Source organism: Planococcus citri, chromosome 4, assembly GCF_950023065.1.
Source record: "Planococcus citri chromosome 4, ihPlaCitr1.1, whole genome shotgun sequence".
Lineage (NCBI taxonomy): Eukaryota > Metazoa > Arthropoda > Insecta > Hemiptera > Pseudococcidae > Planococcus > Planococcus citri.
Genome location: NC_088680.1, coordinates 44,689,838 through 44,707,894, shown reverse-complemented (window position 1 = coordinate 44,707,894; position 18,057 = coordinate 44,689,838).

The following is an 18,057-nucleotide window of genomic DNA, read 5'->3' as shown; positions in this document are numbered from 1 at the left end:
GGTATAAGTACCTATCTAATGTAAGTACATACATACGTATGTACTTATACGAAAGCATAAATCAAAATTGACTTGTACTACCTCACTAATGACAAATTTACGCTCAATAAATCTTTTTATGTGTACTTTTTTTTTATTCGCCAGTAATGTATAAGACCTCTGAATGAGAACGCACGTCGAAGAAGAATTTTTACGACTCATTCAATGGCATAATTATGATTAACGTTCACAATTAAAAACCCAGTCTAGAAAATTTTTCGATCAGTATACTTAAGTAATGGAGACTTGACAAAAAAGGCCACTCCAGAAGGTTGAAATATTCCTATATAGAGCGCATTTCGAATACGTAAGTATAAATGGGCTATAGGATAGGTTTAAAAACGAAGCAATATATTATCGTTTGTCAACGAAACCCAGAAGCCATACTGCCATTGCCATGGTAACCTGCGCGAAAACCTCGTTCAAAGGGAAGCAGACCACCCGAAAAAGTCAAATCGATGAAATATTATTTTCGTAGTACGAGCTGTAGCTGGTTATGGAGTTATGGCGGTGACGAAAAAAGTTATGGTTACCGAGTTATAGGCGGTCGAGTTGCCATAGCGACGGCAGCTGCGCTCTGTATCTCGGCCCAAAAGAACAAATCTAACGTAACAGTTGGCTGAAGCGAGCCGATGACGTAATGAGGAAAAAAACCAGCGCCTGGTTCATTGATACGAGTACCTACGAGGGAGAAAACTTGGCACTAAGGATGGCTGAATGGTGAATACGATAAGTAGGAAAATTGGATAGAAAAAATAATATGTAGGTAGGTAAGTCTAGAGATGGTAAGATTTCGTGATTAGGACCTGTTCCCCACAGAAGGGGGAGAACAAGGGGTCAGTCATCTCCCTCCTCGAAATTTTTGGGGTATGAAAATAAGGGTTGAGCTGTATTCGTTAAAGCTATAAAACATTCTTCTCCCATCCCCCCTTCAAAAAAAAAGTATCAAGTAGATACCCAATGTTACAATATTTGCAGTATATCAAGGTCGGAAATTGGTGATTTTTCCCTGCGGAAGTACCTACCTTAGTAAAGTAAATTAAATCCTCCTCACCCTTCTTATAAGAAAACTACTTCAATTGATTGTTCCAATTCAAACGAAAACGAAATTCTGATTTAGATATGATAATTATTTCAAAATTAAAATTAAAAGATCGTCAAGCCTATTTTTTCTGCAAAAATACTTCATAATTTTTATGAAATTTTGTTTCATTTCCTGTCTGCTATCATCACCTGCCCAAACCAAATTTGTTTAGAAAGTAGGTAGTGAAATCAAAGTTTCAGGTACCCCAATTTTGAAAATCATGAAAATAATCAGGTATCTCACAAAATGCTCCAATATTGATTGAAAAATTTGGTTTTGTCAAGTACTTAATTGAAAACTCCATAGTCCCTAAAATTTGTTAGGAAGATTCTGAAAATTAAAAAAAAAATCAACCCGCAGTTCTACAATGAATTATTTTTAAAACTGCTCAAAATTATTGAAACCCGTGGACGAAAACAGAATAAACGTAAAATTTATAAAAATTCACCTGTTTCAAGTGTGATCTTTTTAGAGGAGATTTGTTTTGCAGAAACGATAATCCAGATGTAGGTACCTACCTATGTAAAAATGAAAAATGAATAAAATAATTTGACGTTGATCTTTGCTTGCTTGTAAGAACGATAATTTCAAATGGAATAGATGACAATTTTAAGGCAGAAGGTATGCAATTTTATTAACATACTTATTTCAATTTGAACTATATGTATACTCAGTAAAATGAAGGCGCAACTTGGTTCGAATTATTGAAATCGAACGCGTCGATACGATATGAATGTGGGCATTATTTTTGTACAATCATGTAGGTTGAGTAACCTTACTCATCGTTTCCCTTTTTAGGCAAGTTTAACACGTCGCTCGTACTGTTCATTATTTATTTTTTCAATTCACTCAGAATTTTGATTTTTTGCAATAAGTTCATTTCATCGAGTGAAAGGGGGTTTTCAACTTTTTCAACAGATACGTAAAAATAGAGGTTAAATGGGTCAACTTCACCAATCAAAACTTTTTTTCATGGTTTAAATCAAAAAATAGAATTTTTTCGCGAACTTTTAATTTTTTAAATCGACTTTACGAAATAATGCCATCCCAATTTTTTAATATGTTGTTCAGCATGAAGAGTTATCCATAATATATTTTTTTCGGAATTTTTGAAAGTCGGAACGATATAAAAACTACGTTTCGAAACTTTTCGAGCCAATTTTTTGTACGAAAAAAAGTGGGAACTTTGATTTTTATGATATCCCTCATCAATTGCCTGTCAAAACCCGTAACTATTGAAAAAAGTTCCATTTTGGTAGTTATCGCGGTTATCGAGTAACCAACTGCTGAAATGGATGATATTTCAATAAGTTCACTGAAAACGTTGACGCCCCCTAGCAGTTTTTAAAAAAGGGCTAGAGGACTGCGATTTGCGCCATTGGTCATCCCTTCAAAAGGTCTTTCCACAGGAAAAATTTCAAAAAAATCGCTTACCCCCCCCCTCCCATAAAATTTCTTGGTCGAATTGATGTAGGATGACCCCGTATAGACCATCCAAAAAACATCGAGTTCATTAGGATATTATCGTATCTATTAAAAAGTTCTCATTTTAATTTGTTCCTTCAAAATAAGAGCCAAAAATTTCAAAGTTTTTTATGCGTCTTTTTCAAGTTATTTGACGATCATTTTTCGCTATCTGTGATTGTGAAAAATATCAGAATTTGATCTTATTCTCATAGAAAGCTAAAACACAGGGTTTTTTCGACCACCTGCATCGGTTTAAGTATGGCAAGGAGTAGACCAAATATTCAGCCCTGATTTGATATTACTTAAAGTGCACGTTATGGGGTATTTTTGGATGGTTTCTTGTTTTTTAGACTCAATTTAAAATTTTCACGGACAAAGTTTACCAAAATTTTAAAAAAAAATGTATGTTAAGTCTCCGCTGAATGAAAGAAAAGTCGTAAATCATGCATATATTTTTTTGTTTAAAAGTTATTTATGATTTAGTTTCAGAAATTTAACATAATTCGTTTCTAGTTTTCAAAAGTTGAAGAAAATATGGAAATTCATCAATTTTTTCCCAAAGTTTTTGAAAACCCTAAAATACCTAGGTACATTTCAGAAATTGAAAAATTTTTAAGATGAGTTTCCAAGAGCTTAAAATTTTAGACAGGCCTCTTTCTCTCCCACCCCAGCACACTTTTTCACTTTTTTTTGTTCCTACATAGGTATGTAGGTACTTGAAAATTTTCAATAACGTTTTCGGTCAGCTTTTCAAATCTAAATATTTGGTTCATGTAGAAGGCGAAGGATTGGGCCAGAATATGGTAGGTAAGTAAGATGTGAGAATGACAAGTGGTTTCACGTCTTTCCTGTAATCTCAACATTCAGTAAAAATTACAAAAAGTTTTACTTGATGAGGGTTTTTTTGACATCGATATGTTTTTTGTGCATGGGGTCTAGCTTTACAAAATTTGCATGACGCTGACTTTTGAAAATGAAAAAAAAAAAAATTAGTCAACTTTCTGACATAATGTCAGACTTTTAAAAATTTGAAAAAAATTTGAATTTTGATCAATGTCCAACATTTAAAGCAATGTTATATAGAAGTACAATATTTTGTCTAACTTTTAAGAACCTGGAAAAAATTATGATTAAAATTCTTGAAATCATGCACTTTATAAAAAGAACAATTGTTACCAGATTCTAGAAAAACTGAGGGGAGGGGGGAATTGGCTAGTTTTAATCAGTGACTTTTAAAAAACGTGGAAAAAATTCTATGAATTTCTGACATTACGTCGGACAATTGAAAACTTTTTTAAAAAATGTCAAATTTCTGAAATTTCTACTTGCATTGAAGTACCTACACTTTTAGATATCAACTGACTTGTAAGAACTTGGAAAAAAAATAATGAACTTATTGAAATTATCAAGAATATAGCATTCTGATATTTAGCCAGACTTTTCTGCTTACTTTAGTACTTAGGATTCCAAACACGAAGTCAACTTGAGCAAAAAACATGTCTTTGATTTAAAAATTTCTTTGGAAAGGAAACTCTACACTCATTTTTATTTTATTTTTTGTATTTATTTCATACTATATTCTACGTATAGGTATACAACATCATTTTTTGGAATTTCTTTTCAACACCTACGTATTGTATACCTACCTACTCGTTTTTTAATATTTTTTTTTTTTTTTTGGCACAATTGAGATTTCTGATACGAAGTGTTGTATCGATCGCTGGCTTGAGGTAAAGTAAAATATTGTCGCTGAAGCTTTCATTTGGACCTAAACTCGGAAAGAACGAAGAAGAGGCACAGAATTGATCATTTAAGTTATGATATGTGATATTTTTTCAATCATAATTTCGTTCAAGTACATAGTAAACATTTTCTATGAAAATGGTGAAAATTTGTAAGCAACTTAAATGTAACCATTTTCTCTCAATATCTTTATAGCCAGTCTGGTATTCAGCATCGAGACATCACTTCAGTTCACAGTCCTCGTTCTTAAATAGGCACTTTTTATGAATGGGAATTGGGAACCCAAATAAAACACTTCGAATAAATTACACGACTCATTCTGTCATTCATTCGAATCAATTCGATTCGCACTTTGCGCGATTTTACGTTAAAAAAAATAAAGCAGCAAAAGTGTCAAACACCCCAAAAAAAAAACACACAACAAATTAGCGAACATAAACGGATAACTAAGTACTTACCAGGGATAAAAAAAACTCTTCGACCATAAATCGTCTAATTGACTATTAACCGCTAACGTATTCTTTATTAGGGTAATTACATGGGCAATATTAGATGATAAAATTAATTTACACGCCCATAAACCGAAACCATAAATAACTTTTAATGATAAAAATTACAGTTACAAAAAATTACTACTTAAACGTTTTTACGCAGCTTTGAGAACGAATAAATACACCGAAATTATTGCTACGATAAAAATCATTTAAATTTAACGGCTGATCTGTAACAATGTTCACGTTTAAAACTCAGTTCTATCTTTAGTCTTGTATAAACATCCGATAGTAAAAAGGAGTTAAATGATTTCGATAGTGTACCCCCTCGTATATATGGGCATGCGTATCTACTATTCGACATTTCCAGCTATTCGTTTTGTCAGATCTTAGCCGACCGAATCTCGTAGCTGCTTCTTCATTGGCGCTTGACGGTAGAGAATTTTTCTATAGGGTGAAGTGGTTCTTTTGTTGGTGGTAATGGTTTGTTCCCTTATACGAACTTCTGATCGCGAGTGTCGGAACGGGGGGAATGGGATGTAAGAAGTGCTTCCAAGTTTTGAAGTAGGTATACGATATAGGCTATAGGAAGTAGGTATCGTATGTATTTGAATAAATTATTATGACGATATAGTAAAAGGTTTTACTCAAAGGTAGTTAATTCGGAAAAATTTATTCTAGTATGAAACCTTCAATGCTTCGAAAAGCAGGACGCAGAAGCAGAAGCAAAAGTTATTCAATTTTAAAATGCACCCGAATTCAAAGAGTCGATTAGGTACAATACGTATACATATAATAATTAAATGTTTCCTATTTTGATGTAGATAAAAAAATAAGGGGACTCTTCGTCTTGTCATTCTCATATTTTGACAAAACTTCGACAGATGAAAATAAATTAAGTAGGTAATTAGAAAAATCTTAAACTAGGTACCTACTTGAAATGTAAGCTGCCAAAATGATCAAAAAGCATTGCAAACAAGTCGAAATAGGTAAATTCTGTTCTGAAAACATCCATAATATATTTTGTAACAAGTTTTAGGTCATCGAGCTTCTGATTTCATCTTTTTAAAACGCAGCTCACTGAATCCTCATGGATTGAGATTATTAAGCACTTCCTGAGCTAAATTTTTTTCAGAGTAACTTTCAACTCAAAATGAAGGTCTTTGCTAAGTTTAGTCAAAATCCGCCGACTTTTTTGGGGGAGGGGGGGGGGTTAATCTATTTTAAGGGATATGTTTGGAAACGTTTTTTCAAAACTCAAAAATTGATGGTACAAAACAAAACTAAGAATTTACGTGGAAGCTGAGCATTGTTTGACTTCCCATGGTCGTTTGAAAAATCTTAATAGTAGATTTTTTCTCTAAAATACTGACTTTATTTGTAGGTATACTTGCCAAAAAGAGGAAAATATCTGCAAAAATTGAAACTGGCAAATGATTTCTCAATTAATTGCATAGTAATGATTTTTGAAAATTCTGTAAGTTATGACTACGTGATTTAGGATTTACTTTTAATCTCTCTCCCCCCCGTTCTCCTCCTCCTCCTCCTCACCATCAAACAGAAGTTCTGCTTCACAATCAAGCGCACTTACATAATTTTTACTCGCACCTATTAGGTACAGCAAGAGAAATCCATATTTTTTGAATTTTTTTAGCTTTCAAAAAAATATTGCAAAGGTACATTTTAGATGAAGTCCATTATTAAAAGAGAATTCGAGAAATGAAAGTATGAAAATGAATGATGAATTATTAATCAAAATATTCGTTAAACTTTCAGAATTCAATTTTAAAAATCATTTATTTTTAACAATGAATCTTTTTGTAATTTAAATATTCTTCCACGATTCATTTTTTTCTGTGGGAGAGAAGAAGAGGGTCAAAATAGCACTTGCTTTGGTCCTGTTCTGGCTCTTTTTGCAGAAATATCATAAAATTTATACTAAATTCAATTGAATAAGAATGATAAATATGTTGCATACTTCAAAGATTTTATGTGACGTGAGAAATTGTTGAAATATAATCACTTCAAAATTAAATGCAATATGAAAAACTCTTGCAAATTGCAAAAAAATTATTAAAAATTCACAATTGATTGAAATTTGGATATTGAAATTGAGGATTCTTATAAAATCTGTCTGAAAAAGTAAAAATTGTACCTACGAACATTAAAAATTGTCATAGGCAGATATGACATGATTGAAGCAGATAATGATTGGATCTGATCAAATTAGAATTTTGATCGAAGTACTTATAGCTCTGTTCAGATCTGATCAGATCCTATTATTTTCACTTAGGTAGGTTCTTAAGATGAAATACATAAAAAAAAATGTTTAGAACACAAAAAAAAATAGGTACAAAAGTTAAGATTCAAAAATGAATGAAATATTAATAATTTATCGAATCAATTTTTACTACATTTTGAACAATTTTTGAAACAATGTACATTACAGGCGATTTCTACTATGTACATAATTATCAAGCAATTTTGAGGTAAGGTATGATTTTCAATTTTTTTCATCAATGTTCACACGAAGTTTTCAGAAATTTCATAAGTAGGTAAACCCTTTTCACAAATTTGATATAATCCTGATCATTTTTTAAATAATGTATTTTGAATATTTTGACTTTTGAGACACAAAATTTTCAAAATTTAATATGCGATTGAAAAAATGATTACTTAATCTAATTAAGATAAATTTTCAAATTTTCACTCAAAAATTCTTCAAAATAAAGCCTTCCAGAATAACAGAAATTGCACTCTACAGATAAGAAATTTCATGTTACCTATCAATTTTTGTCTCAGAATCGATCTTATCACTTTTTCGTAAGACCTTTAGGCTGGTTTTCTCAAAAAGCAATCATTTTTACTGAAAAAAAAATATGGGAAATTATTACAAACAAATCGATCAAAATTGAAGTGTGATTTGAAAAAAAAAATCACATTCCACTGATGGAAAAATTTTTGCCTTCTCTTAAATTTTTTTGGGGGACTTGCTTTTCAGTTTTTTTCAGTTCACCTACTGCGATAAAAATTGGAAATTATTTAAATTTTCTTACCTACTTAAAACTTTGAGCTCGACGAAAAAAATGAATGAAAAAAAATTAAGTAGGTATTTTGGGGCATAATATTTTCCATCAGCAAAATACCATTATAGGCAGTGGTTTTCTTTCTTTTTTTTAAACTTTACATATTGGCTCAAATTTTCTTTCCATGCCTCTCAATAATTCAGTAGCTAATGCTAATATTACATTTCATGAAATTGATCTACATCAAGTAGGTAAATCAGGATGGATCATTCAAAAAAAAGTCAGCGACTTTCGATCAAATTCAGCTATAGACCTTCATTTTGAGTTGAAAGTTGGATACCTACGTACAAAAAATAGAAGAAAGCCAAAATAATAAATTTTTTAGATTTCTCGAAATTAGCAATAACGATCAAAAAGTTGCCACCACTGCGTGTTAAAATAGTCTCCCAGTTTTTGAAATTATATCTTTCATAATATTTTAACATAATGAATGTGAAATATTTGCAAAGGAAAAATTTTAAAAACACGAATTTATCCAAAAATTATAATCATTTGCAAATTTTTAACAGGTCAGTAAGCCCCTTGAAAAAAGGTCTTGAATTGTTACAGCATGCATTGGCGCAGAATCTCAAATAGGTATACTTTCGTTTGGGACTGACAATGAGCTATTTTTCCCAAAACAGATTAATGGCGATTTTTTCGAAAATGCCTCCCTTTGAGGTCCCAAATCTCCACCCCAGGAGTACCTTGAGAGCTAACATTTTTTATGGGTAACTTTCAACTAAAAATGAAAATCTCTGCTGAATTTGGTCAAAATCTGAGAACTTTTTTTGGAGCGATCCAGCATAATAAAATGTATATTATGATGCATTCTTTTGACACGTTTTTTGAAACCGAAACTAATAGGTACCTATCTATCTACATTCTGCTACAAGTAAGAGTATAATATGTGTACTTTCTATGCTCCGACCACGCAATAAAATACTTTCTCATAAAATAATATCTCCTACGTGAGTTGGTGTAATTCATTTCCAATTACTTACTTGAAATTCTATTATTCTTTTGCAGAACCTACAGTCAAAGCTAAGTATTTGAACAATGCTTCTTGCCCATATAATAGACAAATTTCCGAAGAAAGAAACACAAATACCTAATGGCAAATACGCGAAATTCCAAGGTTTTCAAATCAATCGAAAGTAATAAAACGATAAAATATTCCCTTCTTTGTCCCTTGGTCGTGGCACTTCAAAAGAAATCTCACCAAGTTGGCACATTTACAGAGTTTCTGGTTTTTATCAAAATGTATATTTAAAATAGAAATTTATGGCCAGTTGGAAAGTGGATTTGTAAATAGAAAAAAAAAATTGTTAACATATTGTAAACGAACAAAAACGAATATAATTCATCATATTTATATACGAACCGCATTGACGTAAAAATCATTTGCAAAAAATAACCATAAGTAGTAGATAGGTACCGCTTATACGAGAATACCTAGAGGTATCCTATTGTGAATGTTTTTTCCTTTATAGCTATGTAGGCTAATAGGCTTTTGGAGTTTGAAATGCGAAAAGCTACGTATTCTTGGCGAATTCGATACGTGAACTAATTTATACTAAGAAAAAAATTTTTATTGCCTCTCGAGTCCCTCCTGGGTCGTCATATATTATGGATAAATCTCGGTTTGTATCTGTTCGCTGATGTCAAATAAGAAATACGCTCTCACAGTGATACTAAAATGAATCAGCCATCTTTATATCTTCTCGGCTTGATAAACAGGTCCTTAATTTAACTCGTTTTGAAAGAAACCCCCCATTTTATGACTTTATATGATCGTAAAAGGGCACCCCTTATTTATACTTTTCTTATTAATCCTGAAAGAGCTTCGAGTTAACGAGTATTTGTATATAAATGTACGCACCAGAAATACGCAGACTCGTTTTTACAAATAATAGGTATTTCTGTAGAGCCAAGATTCTCATTGGTAAATGTGATGAAAAAAAAACTTCCTGAGAGAGGATGAAATCGATTCTACAAGGGTATAAGGTTTTGATTTTGTAATATTTCTATGTCACTTGTCTATACCCTGTAACAATTTATCAATATTGGGAATCACCCTGTTCTGCAATCTTTACAATAATTCTCAAGAAGTTTCTACTTGGGAGAGAAATGAAAATGGAAGGTTCGACAATGAAAATAAAAGACTTCCAGCTGCCTAATTTCCAATAGGAAGATAGGTAGGTAGGTACATATATATAATTTTTCTTGACAGAATAATTTACAACCTTGTTCGTTATTTTATGATCACCATGTCTGAAGAGGCATTTATGAAAAAAAGATGGCCACCATCTTGATAAAGATTTAAAGGTAAATTGGTTAGAGATTTTTTTCCAATGGTTATAAATTTAATTTAATACATATTTCTCCTTGGGAAATTATGACAGTTCGAAGAACCGGCACCGCAGTCCACGGTTCGAAACAAACCAAGAGCCAAAAACTGAGAACTTTAGCTTGGGCCACCCCTATATACAGACTGGACTTGGTTGTAACATTCCTGTTATCTAATAAACTAAAAGGATATAAACGTGTATAGCAGTAAAATGGAATCTCCTAATCTCTTGAAAGAAATAAACATTTGTCGTAAAATCTTCAATAAAAGCAGATCCTAACAACATTACGGAAAAGAAAAATTTTCAAAAAGGATGCGCACGATAGAAGACAAAAAAAATACTATTCAATCCTTTGAGAGGATTTTTTTCGGCGACAAACCCGGAAACATATTCAAATTAGTTTTTTTTGACTTGGCTAGATTTAAGAAATCACCCTAGGAAAAAAACACGTTGTTTATACAATGTGTTCCTGGTTTGTGAAAGGGAAATGATTTTTTCGTGTAAACATTCACCGTATCGGCGATGTGCTTTGTTCACGGAGCATTTTTAAACAACTAATTTGTGTGTTTGGAAATGGTTTTTTGTCTGTGTGGCTTTCACGGTGTGTGTAAACGAATTGATCGCATCTGACGGTCTCGTCGGCAAGATGGATGGGATTTAATTGAACGTTGATTCGTGAGCGAGATTCGTGTTGTAGTTCGGTATATATTTAAATTTTATCCGGATGTTTGGTTTTGCGATATGGTGAGTAGAAATATTATACATGCTTAATCTGGGGTGAACTGAGAATACCGAATTGAGTTATTTTTTTGGTCTTTGCTTATAAGAAAATTAAGAACGTGATCTGTAAATTTATGGAAGTAAGATTTGAGGCGAGAAAACAAAAGGGTAGAATTGAGTAGATAGGTACCCATACTCCAGTAATTTAATTGTTTACTCACGTCACTACCCACATACGTATTTGTTTCAAATCTCCTTGTTATTTTTCAAAAAAAAAACAAAAAAAAACTTAATTTTCTTCACTAGGTACCTATTTATGGTCCGAATTTGTAAAATCGAAAGCTAAAAATTATGCTAAAATTAAAACTACTTAGGTGAATCTATAGTTACTCACCTTATACCTATTAAGTATCAACAGAAAGTTTATTCAATTTCCAGTTGATCTCGCTAATGCATCGAAATTTTTTGTCAGTATCATTTACCACGAAAATTTTGTTTTCTTATTTGTGCTTGCCTATGTTAATTTCATCAACACGACGTCGAATGAGCCTGTAGGTACCTAATGGTACAATTTACCTATAAAATTCGTTACCTAAGAAATTTAAATTCGGAAATTCTGACCTGAAAACACTTGGGAAACATCAGAAAAAATCGCAGAAAAAAGATCTTTGGGTAAATTGAAAAATCAGTTGATTGTTTTGAATAAGTATAAAATATGGTATGAATGACTATTCATATTCATTTTGATCCAATTTTCTATGGTAAGTACTTTCTTTTTTCACGAAATTGATTTTTTTTTTTTTTTTTTTTTGAAAACCACCTTTGAAGTCTCCATGAATCATGGGTGTTTCGTAGGTTGAAATTTTAATTGGGTGCTTCGTATGACACTAGGTATGTATTTTCAAAGTCTCCACAATTTCTGTTTTTTTTTGGTCGAAAATCACCTTAGACGTCTCCATAAATCATGGGTGCTTTGTAGGTTGGAATTTTAATTTTTTCTTTTTTAGGTAATTGTTGAAAATCATCTACGAAGTCTCCATAATTCATGAGTGATTCGTATGACAATATTTTCAAAGTCTCCACAATTTCTGCCCCTTTTTATTGAAAATTACCTTCAAAATCTCCATAATTAATGGGAGCACCGAAAGTTGAAATTTCCATTTTTTTTTTTTTTTTTTGAAAATCACCTTCGAAGTCTCCATAATTTATGGGGGCTTCGTAAGTCAATATTTTCAAAGTCTCCACAATTCCTGTTTTTTTTTCTTCTTGAAAATCACCTCTGCATTATGATGCAAAGTGGGGGAAAAAGAGGATGGTTTTATGGTCTAGATTGAAAGTCGAGATTTTTACAAAATTTCTATTGTGTCATTCTTCACTTTTTCTCCGCACATTTCAATAATTATCACAAAATTTACATTTATTTTAAAATGTGTTATATTTCCACACCATTTACTTAGCCTATACCTATAGAAAATTCACATTTTCTTCATTGTTTTTAAATTTCTTCAGATGAACCGGAAAAGATTGAAATTTTATTCTAAGAGCTTTCAATTCGATGTTTGAAACAACCTTCCTCGCTCAGCTGAGATTGCTAAGTAATGCCAATATGACCATTTTCTGTTTTTTTTTTTTTTTTTTTTTCTATTCAATTGGAAAACTAATAAATTGACCTGAATAAGATACTTTTAAAAAATAATTCTCCAACAAACAATGATTTTAAAATTTAAAACTACCTACCTCTCTGTTTTTAAAAATATTCATCTATACTTTTGGTTCTTTTTATACCTACAAAATGCACCAGTTCTTTTTGACCATAAGTAGATATCTGGCAAAGTCTCTTTGAATGAGAAATGAAATTGACTTTGATTACCTGGAAGAAAAAAATTCGCCAAGATTAAATTTTTTCATTAAATTGTTCTGTTTTACAAAAATTCAACTCTCTTTTTGCATCACCCTCTTCCCAAGCACGGGCATATACCTAAGTTTAAGGAAGATAGAAAGATTTTTCCTCCGAGTTATCGAGGTTCAAATCCCCCAGACCATAGATGTAGTTTTTCTCTATTTTCACTATTAACACTGAAAAAAGGAATTATGAGCCTTGAATTACATGCACACTGCACAGGTACTTTTTCGATGTTTCTGACACCTAGAGAGCACAAATTATAGAGGCAGTTAAAACCCAAAAAAGTTTAGTGTTCCATGTCTCAAAATTTGAATTCATTTAAATTTCCCTTTTTTTAAATTCACTTTTGTTATCATGACTTAAAAATGAAAACCATAATTAGGTATTTAATAAATAAAGATATAACCAACTTTTGGCACTTTTTCAAAATTTTTTACAGTTTAATCAAAACTTCCAAAGATAAGAAAATTCATCAAAATTCAAATAAAAGTACTATTCATGAAAAGAACAAAAAAAGTACTACCATCGACTGATTGCCTATCTTTTTATTTAAAGAAGTTAAGTATGCCAAGTTCGATAAATCAGAAGCTGCATCAATTCAGAAAAATTGTATGAACAACCATATGTATTGTTATTTCATCAAGTTTCATATATCTCTACATTTAAAGGGGCAAACTAAATTTGAAATTTCATAATTTTTCAATCGATTTAATGGCACATCGAATTGAAAATTTTTAAATATTACTCACAGATCCTCCAGAAGAACTCACCAATAGATAATTATGTAGATGTATCACTTCGTAAAATTTTATACTTTGAATCATAACATGAGTACTATGGGCGGACACAAAATCAGATAAATGATTAAAAATTCAATTCTTTGAATTCTTCAATTTAATTTCTTTCGCAAATTTCTAGTTTTCCAATACTCCTACGTCGCGTCGATTAGTTTGAGTCTTGAAGATTCGACATCTTTTCAAATTCGTCGAAAACATTTAGGTATTTCGTATTCATAATTCGTGAAAGATTTCATCTAACCAACTCGAATAAGGTACCTCATTAAAATTCAACGCCTTTTAGGCACACTTCGGTATTTCAGAAATACGAACTCATCTCGCGACATTCCGATTAAAAGAATTCTTATACGCTCAAGAGAAACCCAAAGGCCAAAACGAAGAAAATTTAACGACGTCGTAAATTTTTAATAGTAAAATTATAAAGGGTGTAAAACTTGACGATTTAGGTATTTAGGTCGTCGAGTTATAAAATTAATTCGGTTTGAAATTAAATGCAAATTTCAAATGACCTTGCACCATTTTCCACGTTCATTTCTTTCAACATACCAAAAAAGCTGTAATATTTATTCCAAAGCTCTCGAAATTCCGTAGCCCATCAGCCTATATTGAAATACATACACTAGGAAAAAAAATTATGAAGGGGTGACGCCAGATGAGTATGTCGCCATAGCAACGAAATAAGAGATTCTGCGTGTATAAAAATGGACAGGGAGCATGGGGTACTACCCGCTACCCCCTGAGCATTTTGGAAGTTGGCAAAAGTTTGAAATTTTGAGTGACAAGTTGGAAAATTGGCAATGTTGAAAACCACTTTACCTTAATATATTTTTCGAGCGTAATTCTCCAAAAAAATCGCCCTCGCTCCGTACTCGGGCAATATTTCAAGTTTCTCAATTTGAATTTCAAAACATTCTTCAAAATCAAAATCAAGTTACATGTCATCATTTTTCATCCATATCTTTCAACTTTTTCAGTTTCTTAATAAAAAATGAATTATGTACTTATCATGATTCATGTTATTGGAAGGCATGAAAAAATGCAGGATTTACCTTATAAAAAACGCTGCAGTAAATAACTAGCTATTAGTTGTTGGAAGATTTGCGATTTTTTAGTTGGCATTTTTCAAGATATTCCCCCTTTAGTAAAATTGGTTTGCTCCGCCCCTGAAAATGGAATCTTCGATGCCGAAAAATTACCGACTAAAACTAGCGTCGCCGGATGGTTGTTTCTATGGTAACCAAGATGGGATCTTGCGAGATATAGGAAGACACTCTCTCATTAAATGTCCAAATCATAATTTATTAGTCAGCCTCGCAAAGGTGAGCTGCGCCTTATTTAATACCTAACAAGTTCTTAGAACTGGAAATCATGTTTTTAGAAAAACCTTTTGTGTTTTTCGGGGAGCATTATTATGGCGATGAGCGGGTTTTCAAAGCTTCATTTTGTACCAGTGTCTTTTTTGTTTAGTGCATTAGACATGTACATAGGTAATATCTTACCTACTATATATCTACTTATTTTTATAGGTTTCTATTTTTTCATTTTTTCAGACTTCAGTGGGGTAATTTTAGATTTTTATTCTTGATTACTTTATCTATAGTAGGTACTTAGGACTTACCTGCATGTCATCCATACGATAACAAGAAAATTCGATTTATTTGTATACTACCTCCTGAATGACGATACTTTTGATACGAAGAATTTCTAAAAATGGAATCGAAAATTTTCTCATCCACGTAGCTTGGTTTCTCGAAAAATAATATTAATTCAATTTTCAAATTAGTACCTACCTACCTACCTACCTAAAATTTACCAATTAAAGAACATTGGATGACTGGACCAATTTGTAGATCAATACTGCAGGTTTTCATGAAAAAAATGTTGAGCTCTCCCTTTTTTTACCCTCTCTCAAATATACGACTCAGAGTATGTAATGTACCATACCTACAATATTTGAGATTATTTTTGAAAAAAAAAGAAAAAAATGACTTTGGAGAATAAGTAATACCTTTGAAGGTGGTTCATAAAATAAATATTGTTGAAAAACAATGTTAACAAGATGAACAATCACATTTCATAAGGCGATTTTTATATCTATTCAGGATAGTTTTTGAAAAACAGCGTTAGCTAGATACAAAATCGTAGCTCTGAAGGCGGTTTTGTTTTTTTTTTGTTTTTTTTTTGCTCAAATTAGTCCTGTTTTATTTTGATTCTAGCTCATTTTCGATCGTTTTTATGCAACTTCAACAGATGCAGGTATGTTTGACGCAAATTTTGCCACATTTTTCTGAAATTTCATCAGTTTTTGGTTCGTAATTTAATTTTTAATGATTTTTAATGTCGATTCAACACATTTTTGTATATTTTCTGGTCATTTTGTTTATTTGATCATTTTATTAAATTCAATAATTTTTTGTAATTTTCAACAATTTCTTAGTCATGTCAATAAATTAATTTTTGCAGAATTTTTCTTAAATTTTTCTATAGTACAATTCATCAGCTTAAAGGGTTTTAACGATATTTTTGCACATTTAAGAGCAATGTTTGCAAAATTTTAATCAAATCTGCCTTTTCTTAATTGGCGAATTTCCGTGATTTTAATTATAATTTTACAGTTTTTGTGATACCTATCTATTTTGTGTATTTTTTGCAAAATAGCCTCTTATTTTGATATAATATGTACTAGATCTATTTGTTGTAATTTTCAGTAATTTGTGCAGGTATTCTTAGAATATAGTTAGGTAGTGTTTCTTCCTATTAAAAAAAAAAAAAAAAAAAAAAAAAAACTGAAAGATGTGGTTAAAGTGCTAAAATATAACAACAACAAAATAATTCCTAAACTGTTGTAGTAGGTACCTTTTTGCACTTTTGTGTGCTTAGATTTTCATGGAATATTTTTGAAAAATTTCGCTGTACACTGTTAGGTGATGACTGATGAGTAATTCCACATTAAATTATAATTTTTTTTAAAATTATGATCTTTTTTCTAAATGAGTGTTAATTTGCTGTTTTTTAATTAATTTGAAGTTTTTTCAGTTACATAGGTTCCTATACAATATTTTTAGGTGGGAACTATAATAAAAATTTAGCCCAAGTCCTTAAAAAAAATCAGGGGCTGGGGTAACCGCCACCTCGTACCCTCTCTTGTTAGTTGTTGCCATCAGCAAAGTACATAATATGTATTGATTTAAAAGGGACAGGTATACCTATAATAAATATTTCAATCAATTTGATAATCCTCTATGACTTTGTTTACTTCATAACTTTTTTTTGTTTCCTGCCCAATTTTTCGTCATTTTGATTTATACCTACCTAAATAAGAAATATTTGCTCAAAAAGTGTCGTGAAGGAATATTTATGATTGATTGTTTATTTATTTGACTCAATAGACTAAATTAATTAGCATATAGGTGCTCATTCTAGGTACAAATTATGCATTAATGATTTCTAATAGCAGGTAATTGGGAAAGAGATAGGTTTGAATAAACAAATGATTAATTTCAGAAAACATATCCCACTACCCACTCCAACATTCTATTTGAATTGTTCGATAATCCCAAGTATGTAAGTATCTGCATACGTATTACCTAGGTACATCATTTTTTAGTCTACCTTACGTTCAAGATTAAGTTTTGAACGATAAATAAACTTAATTCATCAGTTCTCTGTTGACCAATAGCATCGTCTGAATTTAAATATACAATATAATTTTTGTAGGTACCAAAAACACGTGTAAGTAATCTAATGATCTAGGCATAAGCAATAATAAGTGATAGGTAATTTATATTCGCGAATGTTTATTATCTGCCTCAAACTTACAATAATTGCAAAAAATCATATGCCTACTAACAGCCTATCATATCTTCTTTCTTCTTCGCAGATTTTTTTACCAGTGCGAATTCCAGTTTGGTCCCCAATAACCATAGCAACACCAACCAAAATTCTCAGATGGTTTCCTTCACGTCTACGAGTGGATGAACTATTCGTAACAGGAAATGAACCCGAATAAACTATCCAACGTAAGAGAAAACCAAACGGAGCGAGGTTGCTATAGAAACGAAAAATGGAATCTAGTCAAAGTACAGCACGATGCTTTCAAGATAATCTTCGTTGATAAATTAATATCTACATAGAGGGTCATAAAAATACAAGACTTCGGATAATACATCGTTTTACGATTTTTACGACTTTGTTGGAGTTCTTCTCCGAAGAAAAATAGGGGAGAATTCCAAAACCCTTGTGGAATTACAACTAACGTATTAAATTAAAAACAGAGGGATTTTCTTTTCTTGAAAATAATTTGAAAAAGATCTTTTACTGCGTTTTATGTTGATTCTGAAACAGTATTAGAAATCATACACGCCTACCTAATATTGTGAATTTTTTCATATCGGAAA